Here is an 11,554-nt window from a genome sequence, read left to right on the forward strand (position 1 = left end):
AACATACATTTTATATGCAAAGTGACGTATCTCACCCACAATAACACTTACCATAATAGTCTGATAGAGGCATGGAATGAAAGAAAACACACTAGTTAGTATAAATATACTCTCAAAATTATTTACAATCTAGTGTTTGAATATCAGCCTTACACATATTATCACAAGAAAGACAACTTTTACTTTCAATTCTGTTGTTTAGATTACATTTATGTCACAAAAATGGTAAGACGGTGACATGGAGAGCATATTGGAAATCGGAATACTCATACACAAAAGAGTTACACAAGATATGTTCAAATATATAATTTAAATATGTTTACCTGTATGTATGTATGTATGTATGTATGTATGTATGTATGTATGTATGTATGTATGTATGTATGTATGTATGTATGTATGTATGTATGTATGTATGCATGTATGTATGTGTGTGTGTGTGTATGTGTGTGTGTGTGTATGTATGTATGTATGTATGTATGTATGTATTAGGTTATCACATGGTATTGATGTATTAATACTTCGGATCCATTGTTATCATTAGTTGGATCATGACTCATTTTTTGCCAGGCCAACTTAGTTTTGTGCGAAATACATACAGTTCATTTCTCCATGTCCTCAACTCTACGTCGATGGAATTTTAGGTTGTCGTTTGTTGGTATTATAGAAGGTGTTACTAACATGATAGAAATATTTAGGCATGTGGTACGATATCTTTTTATTTTTCACTATTACGGTGAGCTAGACGGACAGACTGTCAGTCCAACCAGGGCACTAGCCCATCGAACAGAATCCAAAATTTGTTTATCGGATTTCACTGAATAGTATGCCTTGAAACATACATTTCATATGCAAAGTGACACTTACCATAATAGTCTGATAGAGGCATGGAATGAAAGAAAACACACTAGTTAGTATAAATATACTCTCAATATTGTTTACAATCTAGTGTTTGAATATCAGCCTTACACATATTATCTCAAGAAAGACAACTTTTACTTTCAATTGTGTTGTTTAGATTACATTTATGTCACAAAAATGGTAAGACGGTGACATGGAGAGCATATTGGAAATCGGAATACTCATACACAAAAGAGTTACACAAGATATGTTCAAATATACAATTTAAATATGTTTACCTGTATGTATGTATGTATGTATGTATGTATGTATGTATGTATGTATGTATGTATGTATGTATGCATGTATGTATGTGTGTGTGTGTGTGTATGTGTGTGTGTGTGTATGTATGTATGTATGTATTAGGTTATCACATGGTATTGATGTATTAATACTTCGGATCCATTGTTATCATTAGTTGGATCATGACTCATTTTTTGCCAGGCCAACTTAGTTTTGTGCGAAATACATACAGTTCATTTCTCCATGTCCTCAACTCTACGTCGATGGAATTTTAGGTTGTCGTTTGTTGGTATTATAGAAGGTGTTACTAACATGATAGAAATATTTAGGCATGTGGTACGATATCTTTTTATTTTTCACTATTACGGTGAGATAGACGGACAGACTGTCAGTCCAACCAGGGCACTAGCCCATCGAACAGAATCCAAAATTTGTTTATCGGATTTCACTGGATAGTATGCCTTGAAACATACATTTCATATGCAAAGTGACACTTACCATAATAGTCTGATAGAGGCATGGAATGAAAGAAAACACACTAGTTAGTATAAATATACTCTCAATATTGTTTACAATCTAGTGTTTGAATATCAGCCTTACACATATTATCTCAAGAAAGACAACTTTTACTTTCAATTGTGTTGTTTAGATTACATTTATGTCACAAAAATGGTAAGACGGTGACATGGAGAGCATATTGGAAATCGGAATACTCATACACAAAAGAGTTACACAAGATATGTTCAAATATACAATTTAAATATGTTTACCTGTATGTATGTATGTATGTATGTATGTATGTATGTATGTATGTATGCATGTATGCATGTATGTATGTATGTATGTATGTATGTATGTTGTTAGCGGCGGGGGTTGCCACAGCCACAAATGGCTAATATTTGTCGGTCAAATAACATCTGTAAAAATATTTATCTGAATTCTGTACTGTCAATGTTGTAAAATCTGTAGTGTTTGAGAAAATTTGGCCATTGGCAAAAAATCTACCATGCAGTTAGAGGCGTAGAAATGAGTAATAAACGAACCAGGTGAACAATACATCTCGTCTGAATAATCTCCACAGTCATTGTCACCATCACACATCCAATCTAATGTAATACACCAACCATTTGAACATGGGAAATCGTAGTATTCACAACCTGTTGAAAGAACATAATGATCATTTAGACAGTTTTTTTTCTTATATATAGTGTAACAATGTACAAATAGTTTGACACATTTGCTCATATTTGGACTGTGATATCGATATTTAGTCTTCCATCGAAGTGTTAATTCATGATTTGTGATCATTAGTATAGTTACTGATAATCCGGAAAAATGGAAAGTTTTCAAATCTTGCCAGAAATTTCATTTAGCAGTGTATCTCCATAGAGTAATTTAGAAATCATAGCTATTTAAAGCTCAGACCACTAAAAAGATCTGTTAATTAGTGTCAATATTATATGCATGCAGTGTAGTGTTAAATTTAAGTCTTGAACGAAAGCTTAGTTTTGAATCTGTCACCATGTTCGAACTGTACTAGTTGTAACCGGAGTATCATTATTCAACCAGAAACCACATTTCAAATTATTTGTAAGAATGTATGACGATCGTTCCCATTGACACGTGTTAGTAGTTGAACAGTAATATTGGTTTGTAGTCTTCCGTTCAAATGTTAATCCATGATTCGTGAACATATTTGTAATTACAAAATAATTAGGTAAAATTGAAAGTTTTCCAATCGTACTAGATAATCTAATATTTCAGTGGATTTCACTACAAGCAAAGTACGTAGGTGACAAGATGAGACATATACCTAACTTAGAAGAGTTGTCAAGAACAATACTGTGAGCCGGTCGTTTTTCTGTTGGTCAACGTATCGCAATTGTATGGTATACTGTACACGAACAGACTACCTCCAAGATAGCATGGAGTTAGAGTTAGATAAAACTAACAGAGGCCAATTGATATTTGTCTAGAGACTAGCCGTTTTCTGAAATTGTCATCCAGCTTTCAAATTCTTTTCCAATAGCTCCATCGGTTAGCTTCTACACTATATTTACATTCGTGACCTGCATTAGATAACAAAGGGTTGTCGTAGTCTAGTTTCCTATATGAGTATTTCGTAGATGCATTAGGTTATCACACGGTATTGATGTATTAATACTTCGGATCCATGGTTATCATTAGTTGGATACATAGAGTTCAGTTCTCCATGTCCTCAACTCTACGTCGATGGAATTTTAGGTTGTTGTTTGTTGGTATTATAGAAGGTGTTACTAACATGATAGAAATATTTAGGCATGTGGTACGACATCTTTTTATTTTTCACTATTACGGTAAGATAGACGGACAGACTGTCAGTCCAACCAGGGCACTAGCCCATCGAACAGAATCCAAAATTTGTTTATCGGATTTCACTGAATAGTATGCCTTGAAACATACATTTTATATGCAAAGTGACGTATCTCACCCACAATAACACTTACCATAATAGTCTGATAGAGGCATGGAATGAAAGAAAACACACTAGTTAGTATAAATATACTCTCAAAATTATTTACAATCTAGTGTTTGAATATCAGCCTTACACATATTATCACAAGAAAGACAACTTTTACTTTCAATTCTGTTGTTTAGATTACATTTATGTCACAAAAATGGTAAGACGGTGACATGGAGAGCATATTGGAAATCGGAATACTCATACACAAAAGAGTTACACAAGATATGTTCAAATATATAATTTAAATATGTTTACCTGTATGTATGTATGTATGTATGTATGTATGTATGTATGTATGTATGTATGTATGTATGTATGCATGTATGTATGTGTGTGTGTGTGTGTATGTGTGTGTGTGTGTATGTATGTATGTATGTATGTATGTATGTATTAGGTTATCACATGGTATTGATGTATTAATACTTCGGATCCATTGTTATCATTAGTTGGATCATGACTCATTTTTTGCCAGGCCAACTTAGTTTTGTGCGAAATACATACAGTTCATTTCTCCATGTCCTCAACTCTACGTCGATGGAATTTTAGGTTGTCGTTTGTTGGTATTATAGAAGGTGTTACTAACATGATAGAAATATTTAGGCATGTGGTACGATATCTTTTTATTTTTCACTATTACGGTGAGCTAGACGGACAGACTGTCAGTCCAACCAGGGCACTAGCCCATCGAACAGAATCCAAAATTTGTTTATCGGATTTCACTGAATAGTATGCCTTGAAACATACATTTCATATGCAAAGTGACACTTACCATAATAGTCTGATAGAGGCATGGAATGAAAGAAAACACACTAGTTAGTATAAATATACTCTCAATATTGTTTACAATCTAGTGTTTGAATATCAGCCTTACACATATTATCTCAAGAAAGACAACTTTTACTTTCAATTGTGTTGTTTAGATTACATTTATGTCACAAAAATGGTAAGACGGTGACATGGAGAGCATATTGGAAATCGGAATACTCATACACAAAAGAGTTACACAAGATATGTTCAAATATACAATTTAAATATGTTTACCTGTATGTATGTATGTATGTATGTATGTATGTATGTATGTATGTATGTATGTATGTATGTATGCATGTATGTATGTGTGTGTGTGTGTGTATGTGTGTGTGTGTGTATGTATGTATGTATGTATTAGGTTATCACATGGTATTGATGTATTAATACTTCGGATCCATTGTTATCATTAGTTGGATCATGACTCATTTTTTGCCAGGCCAACTTAGTTTTGTGCGAAATACATACAGTTCATTTCTCCATGTCCTCAACTCTACGTCGATGGAATTTTAGGTTGTCGTTTGTTGGTATTATAGAAGGTGTTACTAACATGATAGAAATATTTAGGCATGTGGTACGATATCTTTTTATTTTTCACTATTACGGTGAGATAGACGGACAGACTGTCAGTCCAACCAGGGCACTAGCCCATCGAACAGAATCCAAAATTTGTTTATCGGATTTCACTGGATAGTATGCCTTGAAACATACATTTCATATGCAAAGTGACACTTACCATAATAGTCTGATAGAGGCATGGAATGAAAGAAAACACACTAGTTAGTATAAATATACTCTCAATATTGTTTACAATCTAGTGTTTGAATATCAGCCTTACACATATTATCTCAAGAAAGACAACTTTTACTTTCAATTGTGTTGTTTAGATTACATTTATGTCACAAAAATGGTAAGACGGTGACATGGAGAGCATATTGGAAATCGGAATACTCATACACAAAAGAGTTACACAAGATATGTTCAAATATACAATTTAAATGTATGTATGTATGTATGTATGTATGTATGTATGTATGTGTGTATGTATGTATGTATGTATGTATGTATGTATGTATGTATGTATGTATGTACGTACGTACGTACGTACGTGTGTGTGTGTGTGTGTGTGTGTATGTATGTATGTATGTATGTATGTATGTATGTATGTATGTATGTATTGTGTGCCAATGTATTGTGCATGTATGTGTGTGTGTGTTTGTCTGTTGGCGACGGATAATTCAGATGTTGAGAATTATTCGTCAATGCAGTTAGTGTTGAAGAAATAAATGATAAACTAACAAGTTTGACAATACTCGTCAGAACCATCAAAGCAATCTACTACACCATCACATTCATAATACCAGGGAACACATTGAACCATGTCCCAACAATAGAAGTCATCATATCCACAATCTGTTGATAAGAACATAATAATCATTTATAACGTGCTTTCTCATTTCAAATTATTTGTAAGAATGTATGAAGGTCATTTCAGTTGACACATTTGTTAGTAGTTGAACAGTAACATCGGTTTGTCGTATTCCGTTCTAATGATAATCCATGATTTGTGAACATTTATTTTGTAATTCCAAAGAATTCGATAAAATTGAAAGTTTTCAAATCGTACTAGACAATTCTATATTGGAATGGGTTTCACTAAGTAGAGTAATTGAAATATTTGTTAAAAATTGGACAGTGATATCTGTTTGTACCACCCATTATTTAAACATTCGAAATCAGATATATAAGATGCAGGTAAGTATATGTTATTTGCCAAATACCGTTCCATATCTTGCTGCGAGAGGTAATTTTTTCTGGTATAACGGAGAGCCGGAGGCGAGCAGCAAGATGTGGAACAGTATTTGGCAAAATACGTCACCTGCGACTATGAATTCATTTTTGAATGTCTAAAAATGCTGTTTCATTTTAAAATAAAATCACTTCCGCGTTATACTGTTGAGCGTAGTATCATGCACCTCTCTGATAACTGCAATGCGGTTGTTTACATGTCAGCCTTAACTTTATCATCCAATCAGAGTGCGCGTTTGCTCAGTAGTATGACGTAATGTTTACTATTTGCATATCACTCAGCGATATATTGAAACTTATAACCATCAGCTGAAAAATGAGTGCGTCTTTGTTTTGCGTACTGTATTCCATTAAATGTACATAAATGTTCGTGATATGCTTTGTTGTTCTAGTTAAGCAAAAATTACACCCTCTGTGGTGGTAATTTTCATATCCTTCATAAATTTAGGAATTCATGTTTACGATCGCGTGACGACCGTGCGTTCGCCGTCACTGGACTTTCACGGTTGTGTGTGGAATTTTTGACTATTTCCCTGTGACATGAAAAGTACAGTTCAAAGACTTGTTACAATGTATACAACGGTGATATTTTGTTCGATTGACCACAAATTTGGCATTGGAAATGCTGGTTATAGCTCGATCTCTAGTTGTCTGCTAGATTTGTTTACAAGGGGACGTGCAGTGATCACGTGATACAACAAGCAAAAATACGGCTGTTGGTGAAAAATACGCCTGTGTATCTGCAGGGCTCTCGACCAATCAGAATGCGAGATTGGTGACAGGTGACGTAAAATATCAGTTATCAGTGAATTCATTTTAATTGAATTCATAGATATCATGTGATGATCATTTCGATATGTTTGCCAAATGGTTTGTAATATAATAATGTGGCACACAATATATGCCATATTACCATTTTTTCATTTAGGAGAAACCTTTTTTGAAAAATGTTATATAATGTTCATTTTTTATTTTACAAGAGGTGTTCATGCGGGATTTCACTCAATAATGTGTTTTTGAACATACATGTCATTCCTAAAGTATATAGTAAATGAAAAGAACAGTAACTGCCATAAATAGTAGATTGAGTGACAGGTTTGAGAGTATGTAAAAAAAACGATAATACAAATTGAGCCATCGGCACCACTTTAGACGCTATGTCCTGACCAGAAATAACGGAGATTTGTTTGCTTTTGATAACTTTTACTTTGATTTTGTTATTTAGATTACACTTGCATCACCAAAAGTTCCTTTTTGTTTGTTTTTGTCATGTGTAGAAGTGGTTCTGCTATTCTAGTGTTTGGATATCAGCCTTACACATATTATCACAAGAAAGACAACTTTTACTTTCAATTCAAACTTGCAAACCCGACATGTTGGATGTAGCATCATTGGAAATGTGATAATAAATACTCATCATTTATAAACAATGTTAATACATTGTTTGTAACCACAAATAATCAAATAATAGTTACCCTGACCATTGGGGGAGGTTTATTTTATCGGTAGCTCCAGATTAGGTATTACGATAACCTCAGATAATCCCATATTCCTTTGTGTCTGAGCATGCTCAGTCTGGATTGCAAGTTCCCTATTGTGTTGCTTAGATTACGTTTATGTCACAAAAATGGTAAGACGGTGATATGGAGAGCATATTCGAAATCGGAATACTCATACACAAAAGAGTTACACAAGATATGTTCAAATATACAATTTGAATATGTTTACCTGTATGTATGTATGTATGTATGTATGTATGTATGTATGTATGTATGTATGTATGTATGTATGTATGTATGTATGTATGTATGTATGTATGTTTCTGTGTGTGTGTGTGTATGTATGTATGTATGTATGTATGTATGTATGTATGTATGTATGTATGTATGTATGTATGTATGTATGAGTTACGTCATCAAGCTTTAAATAACGCGTGTACCTGTTTACCGTAAATGCACGCACTAAATTATCGGAAATTTAAAGTTTGCATTCTTAAGATATTGTCCAATTAACGAAATGATCATTTATGCAAATTACACATCACAAACGTACATACAGAACTGTATCTGACACATATGATTTGCTATGCAAACTTTAAAAAACATATGCGCTTTGTTATGGTTAACCTGTGTACTAAATATTTTGAAATTGAAGCTTGCATTCTTAATTCTAATTACGTAGAATTCACAACCTGTCCCATCGAACACAATCCAACATTTATACATGGGATTTCACTGAATAGTATGCTTTGAAACATACATTTTATATGCAAAGTGACGTATCTCAATCACAATGACACTTACCATAATAGTCTGATAGAGGCATGGAATGAAAGAAAATACACTAGTTAGTATAAATATACTCTCAATTTTGTTTAAATCTAGTGTTTGAATATCAGCCTTACACATATTATCACAAGAAAGACAACTTTTACTTTCAATTGTGTTGCTTAGATTACATTTATGTAAGACGGTTATATGGAAAGCTTGGAAATCGGAATACTCATACACAAAAGAGTTACACAAGATATGTTCAAATATACAATTTAAATATGTTTACCTGTATGTGTGTATGTATGTATGTATGTATGTATGTATGTATGTATGTATGTATGTATGTATGTATGTGTGTATGTATGTATGTATGTATGTATGTATGTATGTATGTATGTATGAGTTACGTCATCAAGCTTTAAATGACGCATGTACGTGTTTACCGTAAATGCACGCACTAAATTATCAGAAATCTAAAGTTTGCATTCTTAAGATATTGCCCAATTATCGAAATGATCATTTATGCAATTACACATCACAAAAGTACATACAGAACTGTATCTGACACATATGAGTTGCAATGCAAACTTTAAAAGACATATGCGCTTTGTTATGGTTAACATGTGTACTAAATATTTTGAAATTGAAGCTTGCAATTTAAGATATAACCTAATTACCGAAATTTAAGATATAACCTAATTACCGAAAATCGTTTAATTGTGCATATTATTCATTACAACTGTAAGCTATATGAACAAACTTTTTAAGACATAAGTGTTTAGTTATTAAGCTAAATCAACAAACTTCATAAGACATATGTGCATGGTTAAGATATGTACCAAATTATATTGACTTTGAAGTATGCATTTCAAAGATATAACCTAACTACTGTTAACCATTAACTGCATATACGCAAATGATTATATAACGTTCATTGGATGTTTACCAAAATCTATTCAGTTCTTTTCATTATCATTTGAAAGATGTGTAACAAGTTTCATTAGAATCGATGCATTAGTTTTTGAGATAACGTGTTCACAGACAGACAGACAGACAGACAGACAGACAGACAGACGCATAACATAACTTCCTCCTTACGGGAGGTAAAAATGATGTCGCAACTGTTTGAGTTGACCTGGCGAAGAAACGGTTTCATCATGTATACAGTTAGAAAACTACGTTTACTCACAGGTCACGCAATACTGTTCATTGTGTGCAAATACTACGAGTAAGTCATCGTACCTAACAAAACATTTTGTTTAAAAAGTTCGAGTTGCAGCTAGTGCAGCTCAAGTAATATAATTCAATTCACCGTAATGATGTGAGCGACGCATGAAGTAAAAGAAAACACAATATGATTACAATAAATATCTTACACACAAGTAAATCTATTTGAGATAGTGTGTAAATATCATCCTTATATAAAGATATATCACAAATTTAATTATGTCTACTTTTTATCAACAGTTGCACCTCAAAATAGTAATTTTAGAAAAGGGAAGTCGGGAAAGAACAGTGAAAACTATGGCCCGACTGTTTGAAATTTGCACTTGAGCTAGCGGAGAAACTGCAAAAAAGTCCTTACCTGCAGCTTGCTATAACAGTAAAGCCGAGCATTTGTCTCAAGATTACGCGATTCTAGAATTTATCATATCTTATTTAAGAAATCACACGATCGAAATATTCACACGTGATATGATACCTTTTTATCAAATATACAATAGCACAAACAGACAGCCAGACAGACAGACAGACAGACAGATAGACAGACAAACAAACAAACAAACAAACAAATAAGACAGGCAGGCACACCTTCATGAATATCCAAACAGCCAAAATAACACTCACCGTAACCTTAACGATGCATGAAATAAAAAGAAAAATTCATTACCTTTCATTTATCGCTCGAAAAAACTCAGACAACACTTACATAAATAGACTTTCATTATGTTATGTTATGTTATGTTATGTTATGTATGTATGTATGTATGTATGTAATGCTAATAATACGAATTTATAATGCGCCTGTTCTCCGAAGAGCTCCAGGCGCAGACACAGAACCACTAACAAATGAGAGGACACAAGAAACAATTAAAAACATGGAAGGATATATAGTGAAACTGAGCGAGAGTTACGATTGAAGTAGGTAAGTTTTAAGGGAAGAGTGGAAGGAAGACTTAGAGTGAGAGTGACGAAGACTGTGGGGAAGACTGTTCGAAATTGAAGGAGTAGTGTAAGCAAAGGAACGCTCGCTGAGCTTCTTAGTGACAAATGGGACCTTTAGGATGAGGGTGGCGGAAGAAGACCTAAGTTGTCCATGGGGAGCATAAAGAAGAAGAAGATGAGAAAGATATTCATCAGGACAGTTCAACATCAATGCTTCATAACAAACAGAAGAAACCTTGTATTGTATGCGAGTTGATTGCGGTAATAATCCAAGCGATAAAGAACAAATGCAGACAAGAGTCTTGGTGGCCTGTTGCGTTAGAAAATGACGGATTAAAGCTATCTGACGAAGGTGCATATATACGACAGATTGCAGACATGACGTAACTTGTATGTATTTGTTTGTTTGTTTGTTTGTTCCGAGAATTGTGGGCGCATAGGTGTGTGCATGTATATCTGCCTGTCTGTCTGTCTGTCTGTCTGTCTTTCTGTCTGTCTGTATACATTAAGTACCAGTATTCAAATTATACCTGCTAAACCGTTCATGAACGACACACAAAAGATGAAGTTGAGTGGCTGAGATTTTCAAATGCAGGTCCCGATCACAAAATGATAGTTAAAGCAAAGTTTATTCTTTGGAAATATGATGGCAAATGGAAGACTTAAACATTCACTGTACTATGTGTTCACGGAATTGTATATTCCAGTCGCCATCTAGAATTTCGCCCGTCATGTTGAAAACATGACAACAAATACATAATATTCAACCTATGTCAAGCAAATACAACCATAACTATAAGTTTATATCTGCTAGAGGAGAAAAATCAGAAAGTACAATTGTTGTTTATATATA

Source organism: Glandiceps talaboti, chromosome 7 (genome assembly GCF_964340395.1).
Source record: "Glandiceps talaboti chromosome 7, keGlaTala1.1, whole genome shotgun sequence".
NCBI lineage: Eukaryota > Metazoa > Hemichordata > Enteropneusta > Spengelidae > Glandiceps > Glandiceps talaboti.